The 24,616-nt window shown below is 36.9% G+C and overlaps 1 protein-coding gene across 10 annotated transcripts in view; it reads left to right on the top strand.

Moving 5' to 3' along the window:
• Positions 1-24,616, top strand: part of KLHL13 (kelch like family member 13) — a 176,361-nt gene that overhangs the window by 43,155 nt on the left and 108,590 nt on the right. For 2 of the 10 annotated variants that reach the window (XM_058536562.1, XM_058536566.1), the window contains exon 2: positions 780-871. The exons of 2 other annotated variants lie outside the window; for them this stretch is intronic. The gene's annotated coding sequence lies outside the window, so the exon portion shown is untranslated. Of the gene's footprint in view, positions 1-779; positions 872-18,237; positions 18,313-18,627; positions 18,692-18,718; positions 18,740-24,354; positions 24,442-24,616 lie in introns of those variants that run through there. 6 more of the 10 variants (XM_058536571.1, XM_058536561.1, XM_058536563.1 and 3 more) reach the window with 5 other exon arrangements.

Raw genomic sequence — 24,616 nt, 5'->3', positions numbered from 1 at the left:
TGATGTTAAGTGCTAGCTACTTTTACTGTGCATTTTACATATAAGAATTAGGTACTTAGGATCACACAATTCAGTGATAGAGCTAGTATTTGAACCCGTGCTGGCTATCTGCAGAGTCCATGGTCTTACCCATTATACCATAATGCCTCTTCCCTGAGAATGGAAGGGTTGTCATCTGGGACATTGTAGGCGAGAGAGTGGAGCATTTCATCGAGAGGATCAAGGGCCTGAAGCACACCTTACCTGGAGGAAAGTTGTGGTGTGTGTGTGTCCTGAAACTTGGAAAGGAAGTTATATCGTAATGTACACACTTTTTTCCATATTATGTCTACTACTGGTAATGAAGGTACAGACAATAAACTGTATCTCTGAAATGCATTTTCTTCATTAATAAGGGTATTTGTATAGTGATGAGGAGTGAATTTTTCTTACTGTAAGCTCCCAAATCTCTCAGTATGCATGTTATCATTATCCCCTACTCTTTTATACATTATAAGGTTTATCTTAATAGCAGGGTTAAGATAGTTGATATAGCCTCAGTGAATTTGCTATAGTTTTAAATGTGAAAATAAGGTGAAGAAAAGTAAAGATGCTGTTCATAGCAGTTAAGCCTCAGATTTCTTGACTCCTTGAGAAATGAACCATTCTAGAATTTTTCTTTTTAAATAACAGTTAACCTCCTTAACACCAATGTATTTTTCATTTTTAATACTTTGGTTGATATAGTGAGGTCAGCAGCATGGCAGTGTGAGTCATTTCATTTGTCTCTTCCCTTTAAGTTACAACCAGTTGGACATCCATAGCCCAACAGAGGATCCTTTGCACACGACATCAGGTTGCCTGAGAGATCCAGACATCTGTACATCTGAAGGTGAGGAGACTGGGTCTAGTGGAGGTGGGAGGAACCATGGGAACAGTGGCTGCAGCTCCCAAGACCAGAGGCTCCAGGAACTGTGGGGGTGCCGGCAACTCTGCCCCCTCCCCACCATAGTAGTGGTGGTGGTGCCTGCGACCCCAGCCCTACTGGCAATGGGGTCTGCGTCCAAGACCCTGGTGCCCCTGGTTTGGTGGCAACACCCATGACCTGAGGCTCCGGAAACTGCAGTGGTCCCCAAGACCAGAGGCTTCAGAAACCTTGGTGGCATCTGCCATCAGAGGCTCTAGGAACCGTGGCAGCACCTGTGACCCAGGTACAACCCCCCTATGGCAACACATGATCCCAGCCTGCCCAACAGTGGCAACGACTCCTGCAAATCCAGTGCCCCTGGCAGTGGCGATGCTAGCACCCCCAGAAAACTCAGTAGCAGCAAGAGCTGCCACACATGTGACTCTGGCCCCCTGGCCACAATGGTGCCTGAGGCCACAGGGAACTAAGCAGTAGCAGTGGTGGAGCCTGTGACCCTGGTCTCCCTAGCTGCAGTGGTGCCCACACCCTGGCCCCTCCACTCGCAGCAATGGTGCCTGCAAACCTGACAACCCGAGACTTAGCAGAGGCACCTGTGACACTGACTCCTGTCCCACCCACCCCCTGCCTCCCACAGCAGTGGTGGAACCTACAACCCAGGTGACCCCAGGAGCAGCACATGCACTCACCATCCCAGTGACCCCAGTGGCGATGCCCACAACCGCAGCAATACCTGCAGCATCAAGGCATCAGTGACCTTGGAGTCACAAGGAATGACAATGAGGGCACTGACCACACTTCTGAGGAAGTAGAGAGTGGAAAGTGCTGGCTCTCAAATATAACCAGAGACAGCTCAGAATGAAAGTAAACAAAGCCTTACCTAAACAAGAAAGGCGCTACTACAAATGCACCAGCAGAGGAACAACTCATCAAGCACCAAGAAAAATTACAGTAACATGATATCACAAAAGGAAAATGATAGAGGCCAGCCCCGTGGTGTAGCAGTTGAGTTCGTACAATCTGCTTCGGTGGCCCAGGGTTTGCTGGTTCGGTTCCTTGGCGTGGACCTACTCACTGCTCATCAAACCACGCTGAGGCGGTGTCCCATATAGAAGAGCTACAACTCTACAACTATGATACACAACTACGTACAGGGGCTTTAGGGTGAAAAAAGTAAAAAAGAGGAAGATTGGCAACAGATGTTAGCACAGGGCCAATCTTCCTAGAAAAAAAAAGAAAAGAAAATGATAATTCTCCACAAACCAAACTTAAAGTCATGGAAGGTAACACTCTAAGTGATGGAGAATTCAAAACGTTTTTGTGAAGAAACTCAACGAGCTATAAGAAAACTTGGACAGACAGTTCAGTGAACTTAGGAATAAAGTTAATGTACAGAAGGAGTACTTTACCAAAGAGATTGAAAGTCTTAAAAAAAGAAGCACACGAAAATTCTAGAGTTGAAGAACTCAGTAAATGAGATGAAGAATACAGTAGAAACCATGGGAAATACAGCAGATCATGTGGAAGAAAGAATCAGTGAGTTCAAAGATTAAAATCTAGAAATGATTCAGATGGAAGAAGAGAGAGAACTAAGATGAAAAAGAAATGAAACTCTGTGAGAAATATCTGACTCCATTAGAAAAAGCAACCCAAGGGTAATGGGTTTCCCAGAAGGAGAAGGGAGCAAAGACCTTATTTAAAGAAATAATAGCTGAGAACTTCCCAAACCTGGGGAAGGAACTGGATATACAAGTCCATGAAGCTAATAGAACACCTTATTATCTCAATGCAAAAAGACTTTCTTCAAGATACATTATATTAAAAGTGTCAAAAGTCAATGACAAAGAAATTTAAAGGCAGCCAAGGGAAAAAAACCCCAGTAACCTATAAAGGAACCCCCATTAGTCCATCAGCAGATTTCTCAGCAGAAACTGTATGGACTAGGAGAGAGTAGAATGACATATTCAAAATATAGAAAGATATAAACTACCTGCCAAGAATACTATATCCAGCAAAGTTATCCTTTAGATATGAAGGAGAAATAAAGGCTTTGCCACACAAACAAAGCTGAAGGAGTTCACCACCACTAGACCTGCCTTACAAGAAATATTGAAAGGAGCTCTTCTACTGGAAACAAAGAGGCAAAAGTATACAAAACTCAGTAAGGTGATAAATAGAGAGAACTAGAAAATTGCCATACTATTACAGAATAGGATATTAAACACTAATAGCATAAAGATTAAAGGGGAAAAAGGCAACACTAAAATAGATAATTTGTGATAATAAAAACATAAAAGGGGAAGAGGAAAAGGATAGAACTTGTATACGCAAATGTAGATAAGACACTATGAGATGTTTTATACAAACCTCATGGTAACCACAAAAGGAAAGTCTAGAGCAGAGATAAGAAACATAAAAAAAGAAGAGACTGAGAAAAACATCATAGAAAACCACCAAACTAAAATGGAAGACAGAAACAGAAGAGAAAAGAAACAATGGAGATATAGAGCAATCAGAAAACAAAAGATAAAATGACAGTAGTAAGTCCTCATACATCAGTAATCACCCTGAATGTAAATGGATTGAACTCACCAATCAAAAGGCACAGAGTGGCTGAATAGATTAAAAAACAAGACCCAACTATGTGCTGCCTTCTCGAGACTCATCTCAGCTCTATTGAGAAACATAAGCTCAAAGTGAAGGGGTAGCATATGACACTCCAAGCAAAAGAAAGCAGGTGTAGTCATACTTACTTCAGAGAAAATAGACTTCATAAGAGACTGCTACAAACACCTATATGCCAACAAATTAGAAAATCTAGAAGAAATGGCTGAAATCTTAGAATCATACAACCTTACAAGATTGAACTATAAAGAAATAGAAAATCTGAATAGATTGATCAGTAGTAAGGAGATGGAAACAGTAATCAAAAACCTCCCCCAAAACAAAAGTCCAGGACCAGATGACCTCACTAGTAAATTCTACCAAATTTTCACAGATTTAACATGTATCCTTCTCAAACTGTTCCAAAAATTCAAAGGGGAAAGGATGCTTCCTAACTGATGTTATGAGGCCAACATTACCCTGATACCAATACCAGACAAGGACAAAACAAGAAAAGAAAACTACAGACCAATATTTCTTATTAAGTTAGATGCAAAAATCCTCAACAAAATATTAGCAGGGTGAATACAACAATACATTAAAAGCATCATACACCATGATCAAGTGCAATTTATACCAAGAATGCAAAGATCATTCAACGTCTGCAAATCAATCACCATGATACATAACATTAACAAATGAAAGGATAAAAATCATATGATCATCTCAAAGATGCAGGAAAAGCATTTGACAAGATTCAACATCCATTTATGATAAGAACTCTCAATAAAATGAGTATAGAGGGAATGGACCTCAACATAATAAAGGCTATATATGACAGACTCAAGCTGACATCATACTCAACAATGAAAAACTGAAAGCTTTTACTGTAAGGTCAGGAACAAGAAAAGGCTGTCCACTATTGCCACTTTTATTCAACATAGTACTGGAAGTTCTAGCCAGAGCAATCAGACAAGAAAAAGAAATAAAAGGAGTTCAAATGGGAAAGGAAAAAGTAAAGCTGTCACTATTTGCAGATGACATGATTTTATATATAGAAAACTCTAAAGATTCTACCAAAAATCAACTAGAAATAGTAATTGAGTACAGTCAAGTTTCAGAGTACAATATCAATATACAAAAATATGTTGCATTTCTAACCACTAACAACGAACTATCAGAAAGGGAAATTAAGAAAACAATCCCACTTACAATCGTAACAAGAAAAATAAAATACCTAGGAATAAATCTAACCAAGGAGGTGAAAGACCTGTACACTGAAAAATATAACACATGACTGAAAGAAATTGAAGACATAAAGAAATGGAAAGATATTCCATGCTCATGGATTAGAAGAATTAACATTGTTAAAATGTCCATATTACCTAAAGCAATCTACAGATTCAATACAATCCCTATCACAGAAATTGGCAAAAAATCCTAAAATTTGTATGGCACCACAAATAGCCAGAACAATCCTGAGAAAACAGAACAAAACCAGAGGTATCACACTCCCTGATTTCAGATTATACTACAAAGTTATAGTAACCAAAATAGCATGGTATTGGCAGAAAAAGACTCACAGATCAATGGAACAAAATTGAGAGCCCAGAAATAAACCCACACCTATATGGACAACTAATTTATGACAAAGGAGTCAAGAACATACAATGGAGAATGGAAAGTCTCTTCAATAAATGGTGTTGGGAAAACTGGAGAGCCACGTGCAAAAGAATTACTTTTGAAGAAACAAAGAATTACAGAAATTAACTGAAAATGGATTAAAGATGTCAACATGAGACCTGATACCATAGAACTCCTAGAAGAAAACATAGACAGTATGCTCCTTGACATTATTCCTACCAATATGTTTTTGATTATGTCTCCTGAGGCAAGGGAGAGAATCGCAAAAATAAACAAATGGGACTTCATCAAACTAAAATATTCTGCACAGCAAAGGAGACCATCAACAAAATGAAAAGACAACCTAGTGAATGGGAGAAGATACAGTCATGCACTGCATAACAATATTTTGGTCAGTGATGAACTTCACATATGGCAGTGGTCGCATGAGTTCAGTACCATATAGCCTAGGTGTGTAGTAGGCTATACCATCTAGGTTTGTGTAAGTACACTCTATTATGTTTGCACAACAACGGAATCACCTTACAATGCATCTCTCAGAACATATCCTCCTTGTTAAGTGATGCATGACTGTATTTGCAAATCATATATTGGATAAGGGGTTAATATCCAAAATATATAAAGAACTTGTACAACTTAATAACCTGATTAAAAATGGGCAGAGGATCTGAATAGACATTTTTATAAAGAAGATATACAGATGGCCAACAGGCACATGAAAAGATGTTCAAAATCACTAATTATTAGGGAAATACAAAGCAAAACGTCAATGAGATATCACCTCATGCTCTTTGGAATGGCTATTATCAAAAAGACAAGAAATAACAGGTGTTGGAGAGGATGTGGAGAAAAGGGAACCCTTGTACATTGTTGGTGGGAATGTAAATTGGTGCAACTACTATGGAAAACAGTATAGAGATTCCTCAAAAAATTAACAATAGGACTTCCATATGATCCAGCTATTCCACCCTGGGTATTTATCCAAAGAATACAAAAACACTAATTTGAACAGATATATGCACCCCTATGTTCATTGTAGCATTATTTATAGTAGCCAAGATATGGAAGCAACCTAAGTGCCCATCAGTGGATGAATGGATAAAGAAGATGTGGTGTATATACAAGGGAATGCTACTCAGCCATAAAGAAGATGAAATCTTGCCAGTTGCAGCAACATGGATGGATTTTGAGGGTATTATGCTAAGTGAAATAAGTCAGATGGAGAAAGACAAATACCGTATGATTTCAGTTATATGTGGAATATGAAACCAAACCAAACCAAACCAACCCCAACCCCACCCTACCCCAAACCAAAAACCAAAACCAAAATAAAACAAAGACAAACTTATAGAAGTAGACAACAGATTGGTGGTACCAGAGAGCAGGGAGCATGAGGGGGAGGGCAAAGTGGGTAAAGGGAGTCAGTTGTATGGTGATGGATGAAAACTAGACTTTTGGTGGAGAGCTCGCTGTAGTATATACAGATGTTGAATTATAATGTTGTACACCTGAAACTTATATAATGTTATAAACCAATGTTACCTCAATAAAAAAATACTTTGGTTAAATATTTTTCTTGCTGACTCATGGCCATCTTTACAGCTATTACCGTAGAGTGTTTTTGCGATACCTTTAGGATCTGTTGATACTTGTAGAAGTATTTGCTTCTACAGTATATGATCCCAGATTGTTGTGCTCTTCTTTTTTTTTTTTTTTTTTTTTTGTGAGGGAGATCAGCCCTGAGCTAACATCGTGCTAACCCTCCTCTTTTTGCTGAGGAAGACCGGCTCTGAGCTAACATCTATTGCCAATCCTCCTCCTTTTTTCCCTCAAAGCCCCAGTAGATAGTTGTATGTCATAGTTGCACATCCTTCTAGTTGCTGTATGTGGGACGCGGCCTCAGCATGGCCGGAGAAGCGGTGCATCAGTGTGCGCAGGGATCCGAACCCGGGCTGCCAGTAGCAGAGCTCGCGCACTTAACTGCTAAGCCATGGGGCTGGCCCTCTTCTTACCTTTCTTTAACTGGTTTTTATAATTTTCTTCTTTCTATTGCTGTCAGATGTCTTGTTTTACCATTGTCAGCGTGCCTTCCCGTAGCTTCCTCCCTGCCTCCTTCTAATTTGTTGAAGGTTTAAAACCCATTTGCCAAGCTTCTTAAGAATTGTACTCGAAGGACTACAGGGCATGTCAGTTACTAATATGAATGTACATTTGTGCTTGAGCTTTGTGACATTTGTTTTGTCTCTGAGGACTCTTATTTACCTATTTGTTTGCTGCAGTTTGAACAGATGAAGTTCCCACAAAATTGGTTCATTCTACACGTTATATTGTAAAACATTGTAAATTTTTATTTTATATGTTAAAAAGGATTTTTTGGCTTAATATTCAGGTAATTTCCTAGTACATTGCATTAGTGAGTTTTTGTAATCGGATATTGTTGGAAAGTAAAATTCTTTCTGCTTTATTGAAAGAAATGGTGCTGTAGTTTATCCTGTTTAAAAGGGGCAGAAAAGTCAACAAATATTTTCAGTGGTAGTTTTGTGACCAGCATTCATTTAGGCCCCTTGTGCATGGGTAACTGAGTTATAGTTCTTGATCCAGAAGAGATTCCTGGGTTAGAGTCCTGGTTTCATTACTTCTGGCTGTTTTGACATTGAGCAGGTTATTTAAGCTCTCTGGGTCCCAGGGTCCCAATGGGTGAATTTCAGATAATTATGTCTACCTTCAAGGGTAGTGAGAATTACTGAAAATATACACAATAGTTGCCTAGGGGAATGCTTGGGAAGTAGTTGGTTTTTATCAAATGCCGACTAATGTATGGTTAATCCTGCACCATGATGTGCATCTAGCAGCTGTTGATAACTCAATTACAAATTGAGGAAATAATGTCTTGTATAATACTTTAAATCATACATGCCTTTTTTTGCAATATCTAATTTTATTCTCGTGTTTTCCAGTATTCAAAGCAGTGTTAAATTATCTTGTTGTTGCTGCTGCTGCTGTCACTGTTGTCTTAGTAGTTTATTACATGAATGAATAGACCGCATGGAAATAAGTAGGATAAATATTATTACCTATTTATAGATAAGATTATTGAGGCTTAGAAAGGTAACTGGCCCAAAGTCACACAGCTAGAAACTGGTGCGTGAGGACTAGAACTCAGGTCTTTGGACTCATTTTCCTGGAAATAATGAGTATAGATCACTTATTTGAGGTGTCTCTCAGTGAAAGAGAGACAGAAATGAACCTAATAAACTCAGTGTTAAAAAGTATTTGTATACATTGGAAGTAAATGTAATGGATCTTATGGAAAAAAGTAGATTCTAGGAAGAAGGGCAATGCCAGCAATTACTTCTTTTCCTATTTTTCCTTATTCCCTAATTGGCCATTGTGCATTTTTTCCTAAGGATAATTTTGAACTTTTTGGAATTTGATGAGAGTATTGGTTTTCCATCATCAATCAACCAAGATACAAAAACTTCAGTGATATTTTTAACTCCTCTCATTCATCCAATTAGTTAATCGAATTTGTCCGTTCCTCTCCATCCTCATTGCCGCTATTTTGTTTCCAGACCTCCCTATCACTCTTCTAGACTATTATGACAGTCTGCAAACTCTTCTTGCCATCACTCTCTCCACTTCCCCCTTGGTCTTCCACACTGTGGTTGGTGTTCCACAATTCCCCGAGTCTGATTTTGACACTCTTCTCACTGATTCCCAAGTTTTTGCATTGACCTTTATTATGGTACATTTGTTCTGAGGTAGAAATCACAAGGAAAAGGCAGGAGGAGTGCTTGATACTTTCCCTTTATTTATTTACCAGTTCCCAAAATAATGAGCTGGTTCTTTAGCACCTACCAAAGATGATCTGTGATCATTTTTAGCATTGTTATGAACTCATGCATTTAAACATATATGATGTGCTTCGAATCCTTGCAGTTATTACCCTTATTGATGCTCAGATGATGCCGTATTTGGCCAGTGGAAGTTTGTTTATGTTGCTCCAGAGTCCTTTTGACGTGCCCCTAATACTTTGATGGCTTCCTTGCTTTTCAGAATGCTAAGATATTCCAGGATCCTCTTGTACATTTTCTGCTCTAGACCCCATAATTAGCCATTTTTAAGTTTTTTATTTTTTTTATTTTTTCCCCCCAAAGCCCCAGTAGATAGTTGTATGTCATAGCTGCACATCCTTCTTGTTGCTGTATGTGGGACACGGCCTCAGCATGGCCGGAGAAGCGGTGCGCCGGTGCGCGCCCGGGATCCAAACCCGGGCCGCCAGCATCGGAGCGCGCACACTTAACCGCTAAGCCACGGGGCCGGCTCCATAATTAGCCATTTTTAAAACTAGTCTTTGTTCCTTTTTTGGCAGGGAAATGGTATTTAGATATCACAGTGTAGTTGCTAGGAGTATTATTGCCACAAGGTTGGTCATTGTTTTAAAGCCTTTCCCTGGTACACAGCTACAATTTTCCTTTAAGTTAAACTATATCATGAGTTCTTATTGATTAATGCCAAGTCAAATTTAAGGCTACAGAGTTTTTACCTAACCTCATTGATATTACATCTGTATCTCCTTTCAACAAATCCATAGATTCAGTGACACATAATTATCATTTTATTTATCCCACCATACATATGCAACAGCCTCAGAATAACATTACCAACACTACCATCAACAACAGTGATTACTGGAGAAGCAATTTAGAGAGAGTGTGTGTGTGTACCTGTGCACACTTGCTCTTGTGGGCAGATCTTTTTGTCTTTAAGGAATATCCCACTAGAAATCTACAGTTAAATTGTATTTTAAAGTCACTTGAAATATAATTCCTTTTTGTGCAGTCATACCACCAACAGGATACACAGTTGGGGGTATTTAATTTTGCTTTTGATTTTTAATTTTGGTTTTTAAATTTAGTTTTGTTTTTGAATTAGTTATAATATTTACACAGTTCAAAAGTCAAATCTACAAAGGAAGACATATTCAAAGAAGTCCAACTATTACCTTTCTCTCCATCTTATATAGATAACCATCCCTCCTCCCTTCTTAGACAAACAATCCCTCCTCCCTTCTTAGACAAACAATAGCACACTATACACACTATAAGTTTTTTTTTTCCGCCTAAGAATATATTTTGGAGGTAACCCTGCAGTGATACATGGGGATATTCCTCATTCTGTTCCACAGCTGCTTAGTACTTTGTTGTTTAAATGTATTGTAGTTTATTCAACCAGTCCCGAAGTGATGGATATTTGGTCTGTTTCTGCCTTTGCAAATAGTGCTGCAATGAATATCCTTGTGTGTATAATAATATCTTAAGAGAATTTCTACCTTAATTGAAACTTAAGGAAATCTTGTGCAATCTGGGAATGGAAATGTGAAATGCTGGGTAGTGAGTTAATGCCTATATGATTGGCCTTTTTATCAGGATGTAGGTTATTGTGATAGCAGATGATTTGCTCATGGGTTTTATTCAATTCCCTCATTTGTTATTGGCTATAGCTTGCACCTCTCTGCTTCAGTGAGATGTCATGAAGATTACTTAGGCTTAACAGTAGATAGCAGAAATCTAAGACTAACCTGAACTTATTAAAGACAACATATTTATGTTGCCCCTTGCTGTATTTCCCCTTTCTCATACATGTTGTGAGAAGAAAATTTTAAAAGGTACCTTTTTTTCCGTTTTTCCTCTTACCAACTTTTTTCTCTCTCATAATTTCTAACCACTTTGGTTAAAGCTTTTTTAAACAAATTATTTTTTGTTCTTGATAAAGCAGAGGATTAAATGCAACTGCCTCTGAACTCGTGCTCAGGTTGGTTATGGAGGTTGGGCCTCTGTGCCGGGGCTCTAGGTTTCTCAGCTGGACTGCTGGCCATCTTCCTGTAGTCTGGAGAAAAGGAGCCTTTCAAGTATGAGTCCTGAACTTTGAATGGAGAAGGAAGTTCTAAATGAAAGCGTTGGTGTTCTGGACACTGCAATTGAACGTTTTTCTTCCTGTTTTAAATACTAACCCAAACCAAATCCGTAACCCTGCCTTTTGTTGTTATTAATATGAAATTTAGGAAAGAAGGGAGAAATATTTTAATTGGAAATATTAGAAAATTTTTTATGTGTGTTTCCGTAGGTAAATATGTAAAGAATCGTAAAAGTTTTGTTTTCTAGTCTGTTGGGGGTAGATGAAGTAGTGGTTGGAAATGCGATGTAATAAAAATATTTAGCAAAGTGAATTCTTGTTTTTCCAAGTGATCTTTCTTTCTTCACTCTTATTAAGGAATTCATGAATTCCTGCAGTTCATGGGGCAGACTCCCAAATCCTCAGCCACCCTCACTGGCCATTTTTGGTCCCCGTGGTTTGCCGTACTAGATTATTTCCTCGAACTAGAGTTGCCAGATTTAGCAAATAAAAATACAGATTGCCCAGTTAAATTCGAATTTCAGATAAACAGCAACTAGTTTTTTTAGTACAGGAAGTTCCATGCAATATTGGGGACATCCATATACTAAAAATTTATTCACCGTTTGTCTGAAATTTAATTGGATTTCTTGTATTTTACCTGGCAACCATAAGCCAAACCAAGTACTAGGGAAGCCCCATTTAACAAGTCAATAGTTTTTGTCATGTTAATTGATGCTGTGACACACTGAATTCTCTTGACTAGGGGTCTCTCCTCTAGTTGTTCCTCCAGTTTTGCTAGCACTGCCCATGGTGTCATGAGTCAGTGGTATGATACCAAACCTCTTTATGTCATTTGTACTAGTTACTGTGATGACATTATTTAAGTGTTACATTTGTCAATCAAACGTGAGTGTGAAAAGAGAGCTGTTTCTAGGAGAACAAAGTTGAATGTATTGGGATGACTCCTGAAAGTTCAAGAATCTGTTTAAATACTTAAAATTTAAAAAGCTGTCACTGGGTATGTGTGAGATAGCTGCAGTGCCCTGCTGAGCCATACTGGAGCTTGAGGCAATAGGAAAAATCAGTAATATTGATGCCGTCTTTATTTAAAATACTGATATTTTGCTCACCATGGGTTTTCTGCATTTAGATTTTTTTAAGACAAGTTTATTGAGATTTAATTCACGTACCAAAGGATTTGTCCATTTGAAATGTGCAATTCCATAATTTTTAGTTTATCCACAGATATGTGCAACTATTACCACAGTCAATTTTGGTATGTTTTTATCACCAGAAAAATAAACCCCCTGCCCTTTAGATAAACCTCCCTAGCCCCCATCTACTCCAGCCCTAAGCAACCACTAATCTACTTCCTGTCTCTATAGATTTCCCTATTGTGGACATTCCATATGAATGTAGTCATACAATATGTTACTTTTTTTTACTGGCTTCTTTCAGTTAGTGTAATGTTTTCAATGGTGTAATGTTTTCACTGATCATCTATGTTGTAGCATGAATCTGCAACTTTGTTACTTTTTATGGCTGAATGATTTCCATCGTATGGATATAACACATTTTGTTTATTCATTCATCCATTGATGCACATTAGGGTTATCTACAATTTTTGGCTATTGTGAATAGTGCTGCTATGAACATACGTGTATAAGTTTTTCTTTGATCACCGGTTGTCATATCTTTTGGGTATATTTCTAGGAGTGGCTGTGTGAGTCATATTATAATTCTATGTTCAACTTATCGAGGAAGTGCCAAAGTATTCCACAGTAGCTGCACCATTTTACATTCCCACCAACAGTGCACAAGGGTTCTAATTTCTCCATATCCTCACCAATTCATTATTATCTGGTTTTGTTTTGTTTTTGATAATAATCATCCTAATGAGTGTGAAGTAGTATCTCAATGAGGATTTGATTTGCATTTTGCTAATGATTAGTGATGTTGAGCATCTTTTCATGTGCTTATTGGTCATTTGTATGTCTTTTTTTGAGAAATATCTATTCAAGTTCTTTGTTCATTTTTTAATTTAGTTTTTTTTGTTGTTGAGTTGGAGTTCTGGATAATAATCACTTGTCAGATATATGATTTGCAAATATTTTCTCCCATTCTGTAGGGTGTCTTTTCACTTTTCTTGATAATGTCCTTTGGTACACAAGAGTTTTTAATTTTGATGAAGTCCAAATTATCTATATTTTCTTTGTTGTTTGTGCTTTGGTGTCATATTTAAGAATCCTTTGCCAAATCCAAGGACATAATGATCTGCCTCTATATTTTCTTCTAATAATTTTATAGTTTTAGCTCTAACATTTAGGTTTTTGATCCATTTTAGTTAATTTTTGTATATGGTATGAATTAGGGGTACAACTTCATTCTCTTGCATGTGGTTATCCAGCTGTGCCCATCCAGCTGTGCCCAGTACCACTTTTTGAAGAGACTGTCCTTTCCCTGTTGAATGATCTTGGCACCCTTGTCGAAAATCAGCTGACCATAGAAACATGGCTTTATTTCTGGACTGTCAATTCTATTTCATTGATTTATTTGTCTGTTCTTGGGCCAGCATCACACTGTTTTGATTACCATTGCTTTATAGTAAGTTTTGAAATTAGGGAGTGTGAGTCTTCCCACTTTGTTCTTTTTTTTTCAAGATTGTTTTGGCTATTCTGGGTCACTTACAATTCCATATGAATTTTAGAATCAGCTAGACAGTTTCTACAAAGAAGTCAGTAAGGATTCTGATAGGAATTATGCAGATCAGTTTGGGGAGCATTGCCATCTTAATGGTATTAAGTCAATCCATGTACATGAGACGCTTTTCCATTTATTTACATCTTATTCAATTTTTTTCAGCAATGTTTTTTAGATTTCAGAATATGTTTGTAGTTCTTTTGTTAAATTTATTCCAAAGTGTTTTATTCTTTTTCTTGCTATTATTAATGGAATTGTTTTCTTAATTCTATTTTCATATTGTGTATTGCAAATGTATATAGGTGCAATTGATTTTTGTATACTGATCTTGTATCCTACAATCTTGCTGAACTCATTTATAAATTCTAATAGTCTTTTACTTGATTCCTTAGGATTTTTTATATGCAAGCTCATGGCTAACAGAGATAGTTTTATTGCCTCCTTTCCTACCTGAATGCCTTTTATTTCTTTTCCTTGACTAATTGCCCTGGCTACCACTTCTAACACATTGTTGAACAGAAGTGGTGAGAGCAGATATCCCAGAGCAGATATCCTTGTCTTGTTCCTGATCTTGGAAGGGAAGCATCCAATCTTTCATCATTAAGTATAATGTTAGTTGTGGGTTGCTTTTTTTTTCTTAAATTGCATTAAATTAGCATTTATCTCTATTACTGAGTTTTGGGCACCCCCTTAAAATTTTGAACCTGAGGTCTCACTCAATTCACCTCAGTCCTGGATCCGCAGTCTTAAAAGATTGGGGGAGATTGTAAAAACTCCTAAGGATTTTGAATTCATATTGCTGTGCAAGTGGCTTTATGTTCTCTTTTTGTTTTAAGGAAAACAAATCTATAAATCATAGTTCATGCGTTCATTGTGATGGTGAGGTTAATTTATGAAATAAGATACCAAGATCCAATTAGCAGGCCTATGTACAAAGAAAAAACCTTGGCTCTAGGTCAAATGATAAAGGGAAATCACAAATGATTTGTACTTTAACTTTTTTGATTCATCAGTGAACTACCAGTCTGAATATATCACATAATATAACTTCTGTGGATATGAAAGACTGTATATAAGATAGAGCTACCTGCACTTCCCTTCCTCCCTTCTTTCATTTTGTTAAATTTGCTAAACTTATCTGTTATGGACCCAGAAAAACTGTTATCTTTATCCAGACCTGCATGCTGTACTTCCTTGAATCTCTAATTAGTAAAGTGGAGATTTATGTTAGAAAACTTTTTGTCTGGAGTGTTGGCTTTCTATGGAGTTCTGATTAGTGAATTGCCACTTAACAGTTTTTACCATATTTGAAAGTCACTTACTAAAAGTCTAGTAAATGGATTGCACTATTTGTGATCAGACCAGGTTTTTAATTGTTGTTTTTCATTTAATTGACTGATGTTGATTATGACTAAATGGGATGTTAAACAGTATTATATCTTTTTAAAAGGAATTTCTTTGTCTTTTTTTTTTTTTTTTTTTTGTGAGGAGATCAGCCCTGAGCTAACATCCGCCAATCCTCCTCTTTTTTTCGCTGAGGAAGACGGCCCTGGGCTAACGTCGGTGCCCATCTTCCTCCACTTTATATGGGACGCCGCCACAGCATGGCTTACCAAGCAGTACTTCGGTGCGCGCCCGGGATCCGAACCAGCGAACCCCGGGCCGCCGCAGCGGAGCGCGCGCACTTAACCGCTTGCGCCACCGGGCCGGCCCCTCTTTGTCTTTTTAATGTTGAAAAATATAAATCTTTAAGAAGGCAGATTACAATTAAATACTCACAGTTTTTTCTAAGATTGATTGTGGTATATAAATTACAGTGGATCTTAATTAAAGAGGTTCTTAATTCAATATAAATAGCTGATCATGTGGGTAGAACTCAATCCATTTTTCTTGGTCAGAATAACAAGTATTATATATATAATATTTATATAATATATAGTACATTATATATAATATTCATGTAATATATTTATATAATATTTATATATTATATATAAATGAACAGACTTTAAAAAAGTCTCATCTGTGTAAATTTTTCAAAATTTTCTCATAAAAATTTTGTCCAAAATATAGTCAAAGGATAAGCATCTTCTATAGACCTAAGTTATTTTGGGGAATGATTAATACTTTTTAAAGAATAGCCATACTAAATTTATCCATGGGAAAGAAATACTTTTATTTCTTTTTACTACTGTTTAGATGTTGCTTAGTATTTAGAGCATGAACTTCAGATTTTAGCTATAGATTTATTCGAAAACCAGAATCCTTCAATTTAAAGGCCTCTTGTGCAAAGACAATAAATGATTCAATCTTTACTTTTATAATACTAGAAAAATATAACGTAATAAAAACTCTGCATTGCATCTAGATTTTTCAAGAGTCACTTGGAACTTGATTATTCCATTATACTGGAGATAGAAGCATTTTTGTTTTAAGATGCCTTGTGAATCTCATTTTTCTTGGATAAACAGCTTTCTGGTAAGGTGATTACTGTAATATAAAGCCACTTAAGAATTTTACCCTTTGGAACATGGAGGGCAAATTGAATTATGGCATGCTAGAATAGAGATGGGGAAAAAAATAACAACTTTCGCCTGCTTGCTTAAACTCACCCCAAATTGGAAGCTTTAATAGATGAGCCCACTTAATTTCCTTCCCCAGTAAAATGCACAATAATTTTTTATCTTCCCTGTATTTCTGTATAGGTTGCATTTAAAAAATTTTTGTGAGCCTTTTTCTTTGTCTTTTTTTTATTGACGTATAATTGACATATAACATTATATAAGTTTCAGGTGTACCACATAATGATTTGATATTTGTGTATATTGCAAAATGGTCACCACAATAAGTCTAGTTAACATCTATCACCATATATAGTTATAATTTTTCTTTTTCTTATGATGAGAACTTTTAAGATCTACTTTCTTAGCAACTTTCAAATATGCAATACAGTATTATTAACTATAGTCACCAGGCTGTATATTACATTGTCTTTTTCTTGATTGTAATTTTTAGTGGAGATCGAGGGTTCTGCATGGTAAGGAGGACCCGAAAGGTGTCTTATTGTCTTTTGAAGGTGAAAACGTGGAAAAGAACCATAAGGTGTGCTACTAATGTGTCTTTGACATGGCTGTGGATTTTCTCAGTTTCACCTCCCCTACACACAAATTGAGGTTGAACATCTTTTATTATGCTTATTCTCTTTGTTGTTATTCTTCTGTGAAAGGCTTGTTCAAATACTTGCCCACTGGGTTACTCACCTTTGGTATTGATTTTTTTGGAAACACTTTATATAGTATTATGAACATTACACTTTTGCCTGTTATATGTGTTGCAGGTTTCCTTCTCCACTGCCCCTCCCCTCATTTTTAAAGTATGTTTATGGTGTGTTGTACCACATGGTATTGTAACTTTTGTTTTTTACTAACAAACTTACAAACCATTTTCATTTTCTTTGTGGCTTCTGAGTTTTGTGTTGGCCCTTAGGAAGATTTTATTTATGCCTCATTAAAAATATAGTCTCCTTTATCTTCTACTACTTGTACAATTTAATTTTTTTTCTTCTTTTTTTTTTTTTTTGTGAGGAAGATCAGCCCTAAGCTAACATCGTGCTAATCCTCCTCTTTTTGCTGAGGAAGACCAGCTCTGAGCTAACATCTATTGCCAATCCTCCTCCTTTTTTTTCCCCCAAAGCCCCAGTAGATAGTTGTATGTCATAGTTGCACATCCTTCTAGTTGCTGTATGTGGGACACGGCCTCAGCATGGCTGGAGAAGCAGTGCGTTGGTGTGCGCCTGGGATCCGAACCCGGGCCGCCAGCAGCGGAGTGCGTGCACTTAACCGCTAAGCCATGGGGCCGGCCCCAGTTTAATTTTTTCATATTTAGATATTTAATCCATCTGGGATGTATATGTATAGTGTAGATAGAATTTCAATTTTTCCCCCTGACATAGGCAGTTTCCCTAAATCTGTTTATTGAGAAGTTTATCTTGTTTGCCTGACTGCAACTACCACATTCACCATATAGTTAATAGCCATATTTATTTGGATCTATTTTTGGATTCTGTCCTATTCATCCCTCTGTCTATTCCCATACTAGTACCACACTGTTATAGTTACTGTACCTTTATAGTACATTTTAATATCTATTGGGAAAAGTTGCCTCACCCCTTATTTTTCTTTTTTAAAGATTTTTGGGCAATTTTTATGCGTTCACTTTTCCTGACGAAATATAGATTCAACATGTGAACTGTCCACCGCCTCCACAAAAGAATTCTGACCCTTTGCTAATTTGATTGGCGTTGCGTTGAATTGCTATGTGAATTTTAAAGGAAATTTGCGTCTTTATGATTTTGAGTTTTTCTATCCTGCAATATTGTGTGTGTGTGTGTGTCCATTTATTCATGTCCTTTATTATTTTATGAACTTCAGTAAAATTTTATTTTTTATAAGTCTTTTACATTTCTTTTTAAGCTTATTCCTAGGTATTTTACAATTTTTCTTGGAATAGAAGACATTTGTATCTTCATGGAGCTGATATTCCTGCAGTGGGCATCTTACTATGTTAGTTTTCCAGTTGATTCTTCTGGATTTTCTATAAAAACTCTCATGTTATCTGTAAATCATTAGTTTTTAAAGTGTCATCCGTGATCTAGCAGCAGCCACATCCTTTGTGAACTTGTTAGAAAAGCAAATTTTCTGTAACCATCTCACACCAACTGAATGAGTAGCTCTGGGGGTGGGGCCCAGCAATCTTTCTAGAGGATTCTGATACATACTCAAGTTTAAGGACCACTGATGTAAATAATAATTTTTATTTTTTCTTACCTATGTTTTCATTTCTCACTTCTTTTTTCTTGTTTTGTGTATGTGTAACAGCTCAGTGGATTATATAGAATGGACGTTGACTGAAGAGGCTGAGACAAATTGCTAACTTCTGAGAGTAAGACTGGGGAGGGGAATGATGAGAAGTGCACTATTCCTTAACCAGGTGAATGGGGGAAAACCACCTCCAAGAGAGCAAGATGGAGTGAGATCGGGTATATAATTTAGGTGAAGGATTTTGGTGGGTGGCAAAGGGAGGTATGATTCAAAGTGAGACATACTACAGTGTCACTTCTGTAGATAAGAGTTGTAAACATTATAAAATTGCAAGAAATGAAGACAGCTAAGGTTGGCAATTGACACAGTAAATGTTTGTTAGATGAAGTTTAGCCCTTGTTATGAGAGGACAGCAACAATTAGGAAATCAGGTAGATTTGCATTAATACAAGGGTAATAACTTTGACATTGGTAAAAAAGGCCAATGGCAGTGATACGACAAATGATGCCATTAGTAAACAGTATATGACAAAGGCATTCCTAAAGCCTGTTATGAGTGACAACGTGAAAAAGGAGGGACTACCAAGAGATCATATCAAAGAAGGAAGGAGTGGTATTATTGCAAAAAGCAATGGAACTGCATGGTGTATGGTGTATACCTGTAGTAATAGAGAGCAAGATGATAGTGATCATATGGTGGTGACATGGGCAGATTGCCTCAGTGACTATAGCACGAAAACTGAAATTGTTGAGAAGAGTGTGTCAGCCACTCGGGCATGTGGCCAGTGAAAGGGAGCATCTTGTGGAGCATGGTGATCCAGTCTTTTTGGTAGGAGTTTAGATCTAGAAGTAGCTGTTACCATATCTCTCTGGACTCCCTAGTTGTAGCACAAAATGCTGGTTAGGAGGCAACCAGGCAGGCTGATCACTTACGTAAAAGGTGTATTCTGAATCAGCTGTAGCTGCAACCTTTAGGACAATGCAACCCGTATCGTTTATAGCATTGCACATTTTGTTAGGGGTGCATATGTGGGAACATACCACATAGTCCTAGCCAGTTTTAGATTTACTCTAGGGAAAAATCACCACCCAGCTCGACATCTGCTGTTCAAGTGTTTTAGGGTAGGACCTCTTCAGTGCCACAGGCGGGAGGGGAGTGTGGTGTCTGTCGTGTGTGAAAGATGAATGATTCAGTAGTCTGACACTCTGTGACATTTTAAAAAATTAACTTTTGTATAACAAACTATTTCCCAAAGAATACAATTCTGTTTCTTAAACTCCAAATTTTGCAATTTCAAGATTATTTTGAATTTTTAGTCATGCTGCTATGTATAACTTGATTTAGAGAAGTGCAATTATGTACAATTTTTCTGTACTTTGCAGTTTTTTGATTTTGTAATGTTTAGTACTTTTCACAGATCTTTTCTGTGAGCTTTCTTTTCTTATCACAGTACTTATCAAAATTTTATTTGAAGACAGACTATTATAGAAACTCTTAAAATTTCTTTTATGTAACATCAGTTTAGTTCATAAGTAGGGCTTAACTTACATGGTGTGAAATTGGTAAGGCATCTCTCAAATCTCATTATTTTTAAAGCTGTTGGTTCTTGGACAGGGTAGAAAAGCATGAGACAGTGGAGTTTAATTAAATGCTAAGTAATCAACTGGAATGTCTATTTGAAATATTATCTAACTATATGATAGGTGGTTGAGAAATATTAGATTTGCAAATTAAAATAAATTCTGAAGAATAAAATTGGTTGAAGTTATTCAAGACATCTCAACTGTCAGAAACAGTCTTGTCATTTTTATTTCTAGTGAGCTAAGTAGAATATTTTAAGGGCAAAACCACAATTAGGGCTTTGTCAGGTATGTGCTCTGAGTAATCATTAGTTTCCCTTTTATTCATGAGAGTGTCATGGCTGTGGAGAAGTGTGTCTTTTTAATTATAATGCATGTCCGGTTATATTTTTGTCCTGTCTTTTTTCTTATTTTATTTTATTTTATTTTTTTTTGTGAGGAAGATCAGCCCTGAGCTAACATCCATGCTAATCCTCCTCTTTTTGCTGAGGAAGATTGGCTCTGAGCTAACATCTATTGCCAATCCTCCTCCTTTTTTTTTTTTTTTTTTGTTTCCCCCCAAGCCCCAGTAGATAGTTATATGTCATAGTTGCACATGCTTCTAGTTGCTGCATGTGCGATGCAGCCTCATCATGGCCGGAGAAGCGGTGCGTCAGTGCGCGCCTAGGATCCGAACCCGGGCCGCCAGTAGCGGAGTGCGTGCACTTAACCGCTAAGCCACGGGCTTGGCCCTGTCTTTTTTCTTAATATTTGAAAACATTCTTATTTTTTTTTATCCTGACCTTTATATGTCATGTCTTGTCTGCTCATCTACATAGTCCCTACTTTAGGGCAGAGATAACGCAGTATCTTCTTTTTTCAATTAAATATTTCAAACATACAGAAAAGTACAGAGACCAGTATAAAAACATTCATCTGACCACCACTTACTGTGTAGTACCTTAACATTTTGCCTTTTTTGTTTCAGATCCTCCCCAACTGCATTACTCTCCCCTCCTGTCCTGAGGTAGCTCTCTCCCAAAGTTGGTGTTTATCATTCCCATGAGTATTTTTATGCTTTTTCTACATATGTTTGTGTGTGTGTATACATATATATATGGTATTGTCTTATGTGCTTTTGAAATTTATTACATAGTATTGTATTTCTTCAGTTTACATTTTTGTTTAACGTCATGCTTTTCAGATTTACCTGCTCTAGTATCTCCTCTTATGAAAACAAAATAAAACAAAACGTTATCTAGTTTTACCCTATATCCCCCTCCAACTACCACCGGTTTCTCTACTCATTAAAGCCCAGCTCTTCATAAGAGTTGTGTGTTCTTGTTTTCTCTTTCTTCATTCTCTCTGGAACCCACACTAATCAGCCTTTTTCTCCAGCATTCCATATAAACCACTCTTACCAAGGTGTCCAGTGACCTCCATGTTACCACACCGAGTTTTCGTTTCTGAATTCTTCACGTAACCTCTCAGGTTATCTGACATACTTGATGACTCCTCTCTGCATATAACACTTGATTTTACCTTCTCAGTTACTACACCTTCTTGGTCTTCCTCCTGCCTCATAGCCACTCCTTCTTATGGCTTTTGCTGGATCCTCATTATTTTTTTTATTTTGAAATAAATTGTACAGAAAAGTGTAGAATGAAAAGTGAACATCCACCTCCCTCCACCAAACCATATTCCGTCTCACCAAGAAAAAATATAAACAGACTTCATTGGTGTGTGCATGTGTGTCTATGAATTTTATAGTGGACACTGCCTCATTTTAAATTGCATTTATTTATTAATGATTTGTATTTCTTTTATGTAGATTTTCTGTTTATATTATTTGCTCACTTCTACTGTAGTGTTTTATTGATTAATTGTGTGTGTGTGTAAGTTAAAAATCATTAACCCTTTGTTGTCTGTCATGTGTATTGTGAATATTTTTTTCCTAGTTTATCAACTGCCATTTGACTTTGATAATTTTAAGGTACAGAGTTCCAATTGTTTTCTATAATCAGATTTAACTGTTTTTTCCTTTATGGTTCCTGGTTTTTGGGTCCTGCTTACCTTCCCCATTGCATGATTATAAATAATTTCACTTGGATTTTTTTGGTACTATTTCAAAGCTTCATTTTTTACCTTTAAATCTTTGATCTTTCCGGAATTTATTTAGTATATGAAGTGGAGTAGTGTACTCATTTATTTTCTAAATGGCCACCTGATTGTCCCCCAATCATTTAATCATCTCTTTTTCTCTTACTCATTTGAAGGCTGCCTTTACCATACAATAATTCCCTGATATATTTGAGTTCCTTGAAAGAATTTATTTTTGTTTTATTTTTCAAACTGCTGCTGTGTGGTTCTCCCCACCCATAATGAAATTACCCTACAAAAAAGGTCATCACTGACTTTATAGCTGTCAAAGCAATTAGCTGTATCTTACTTGGTGTGAGCCGAACTTGAAACAGTTGAATACCCTCCAACCACTCTTCTGAACCGCCCTTCTTCCTTAGATTTTCTCTCACAATTCTATTCGTTTCCCTCCTACTTATTGTCTCTTTGCTGGCTTGTCTTCCTCTGTTTCTTGCACAACAGTGTTCTTTGAATTCCACCTTCTCCTGGCAAATACACTCCTGAGTAATATTTCCCAGTCTTATCACTTCAGCAATTACTTGACTGGCTAAATATTCCTATATTTTCATTTCTAGTTCCAACCGAAATCTAGATCTTTATTTTCAATTTTCTATTAGATACTATATGGTGTGCCCTAGGTTACTTCAATATGTCTATATCAAACTATTGTTCTCCTTGTTTTCAATATTTTCCTTCTTTATACCCTACCTCACTTGATATCATCACCATTTCACATTACTTAAATAGATTTTGTCTTTGATGTCTCCTTATCCCTTTAATCTCTGTTAGTGATCTGTCAGTCATAAGTCCTAGTTCTCCCTGGCTATCCCTATAGCCCTTATCTGTGCCCTTATATTTCATGCCTTGACTATGGAAGTAGTTTCTTACCAGTCTCTTATTTCTGATCTCTCTGATCCACCCCCTACATTGCAGGCAGCATTAATTTTCTAATACATATACTTGATATACAAATTCCGCAATTAAAAACAGTTGGTTTTAGTTAAATCCTGTGTAAATTAATTTCATACATTTACTGCTCTCCATTCCTAATTCCCTTTAAATGAGAGTAAAGAAATGGAAAAATTCAGAGCCAGCCCTGATGGCCTAGTGGTTTAAGTTCTGCGCTCACTGCTTCAGCGACCCAGGTTCGTTTCCCAGTCATGGAACCACACCACCCGTCTGTCAGTTGCCATGCTGTGGCCATGGGTCAGACAGAAGAACTAGAAGGACTTACAACTAGAATATACAACCATGCACTGGGGCTTTGGGGAAGGAAAAAAAAAAAAGGAAGACTGGCGACAGATACTAGCTCATGGCTGATCTTTCTCTACAAAAAAAAAAAGTGGAAACACTGACAGATGGAAGGATGAAACTAATGTTTTATTTAGAACAAAGGAAGTTACAACTTAAATACGTCCCCCTACCTGAACTTTCTAGAGAAACCAATTCTTGCCATAGAACTCCTAATTTAAGACTTGGAGGCACCTGGTCTGTGGAAGGCAGTAATGAGTCATGAGATTGAAAACATGAGCTGTTCCCTGAAAGTCTTTATGACAAGTGGCCCGAGCCCCATGTCCCATCACCCACTCTCTGCTACTTGAGACCAGAGGTTTATTATCTGGAGAATTTGAATAGGAGAGCCCCAGACTCAAGAGACCCAGGTGCAGCAGATGGATAATCCCAACAATGGGATTAAGTGGAAGTTTGCATACCTAATTTTGGGGCCTAAATGTTCTACCCTAGATGCAGCTGGTAAAAAGGGGCATGAATTATTGATTTTCACATTCCCAGATTCCTAATAGTAATCTAGATATAGTTGTTTTTCTCTTGGCACGTCTTCTAAGAAATTGCATAGCCTAAACAAAATTAAAATTTCTCAACATCTTAAAACCAGTTCTCTTAACGCTTAAACATTTTTAGAAAAGTTAAGTCAAAGGTCAGTTGATCTTGAGAAATTTGCTTAAGAAATTTTTATTTCGTTTAGGCTACTCAATTTCTTTACTTGTAATAACAGGATTATAAGCAGAAAAGTAGGTTTGTACAAATAAATATAAATGCTATATTGTCATTTGATTTGTTTTTCAGAGTTATGAAGACCCAAGAAATAGAGTACTTTTCCCCCTTCTACTTCTTTTGCTTTTGTCCCTAAATTAAAGGGCAAGAAGTGGGCAGGTAACAATGAAGAAAAATTTTTTTTCTCTAGCTCAATTATTTTAGGTCTTCACATCATTTTATAACAAATATAATTTTATGAACAAACTAAGTTGCATACTATACATTTTTATCTTCCCAATGCAATAAATTGATTTTATTAACAAGAAGCATTTAAATAAAATAAACATTTTTG

This window comes from Diceros bicornis, chromosome X (assembly GCF_020826845.1).
Source record: "Diceros bicornis minor isolate mBicDic1 chromosome X, mDicBic1.mat.cur, whole genome shotgun sequence".
Classification (NCBI taxonomy): Eukaryota; Metazoa; Chordata; class Mammalia; order Perissodactyla; family Rhinocerotidae; genus Diceros; species Diceros bicornis.
Note: the sequence above shows the minus strand (reverse complement) of the source record. Positions and strands in the feature narration are given on the sequence as shown.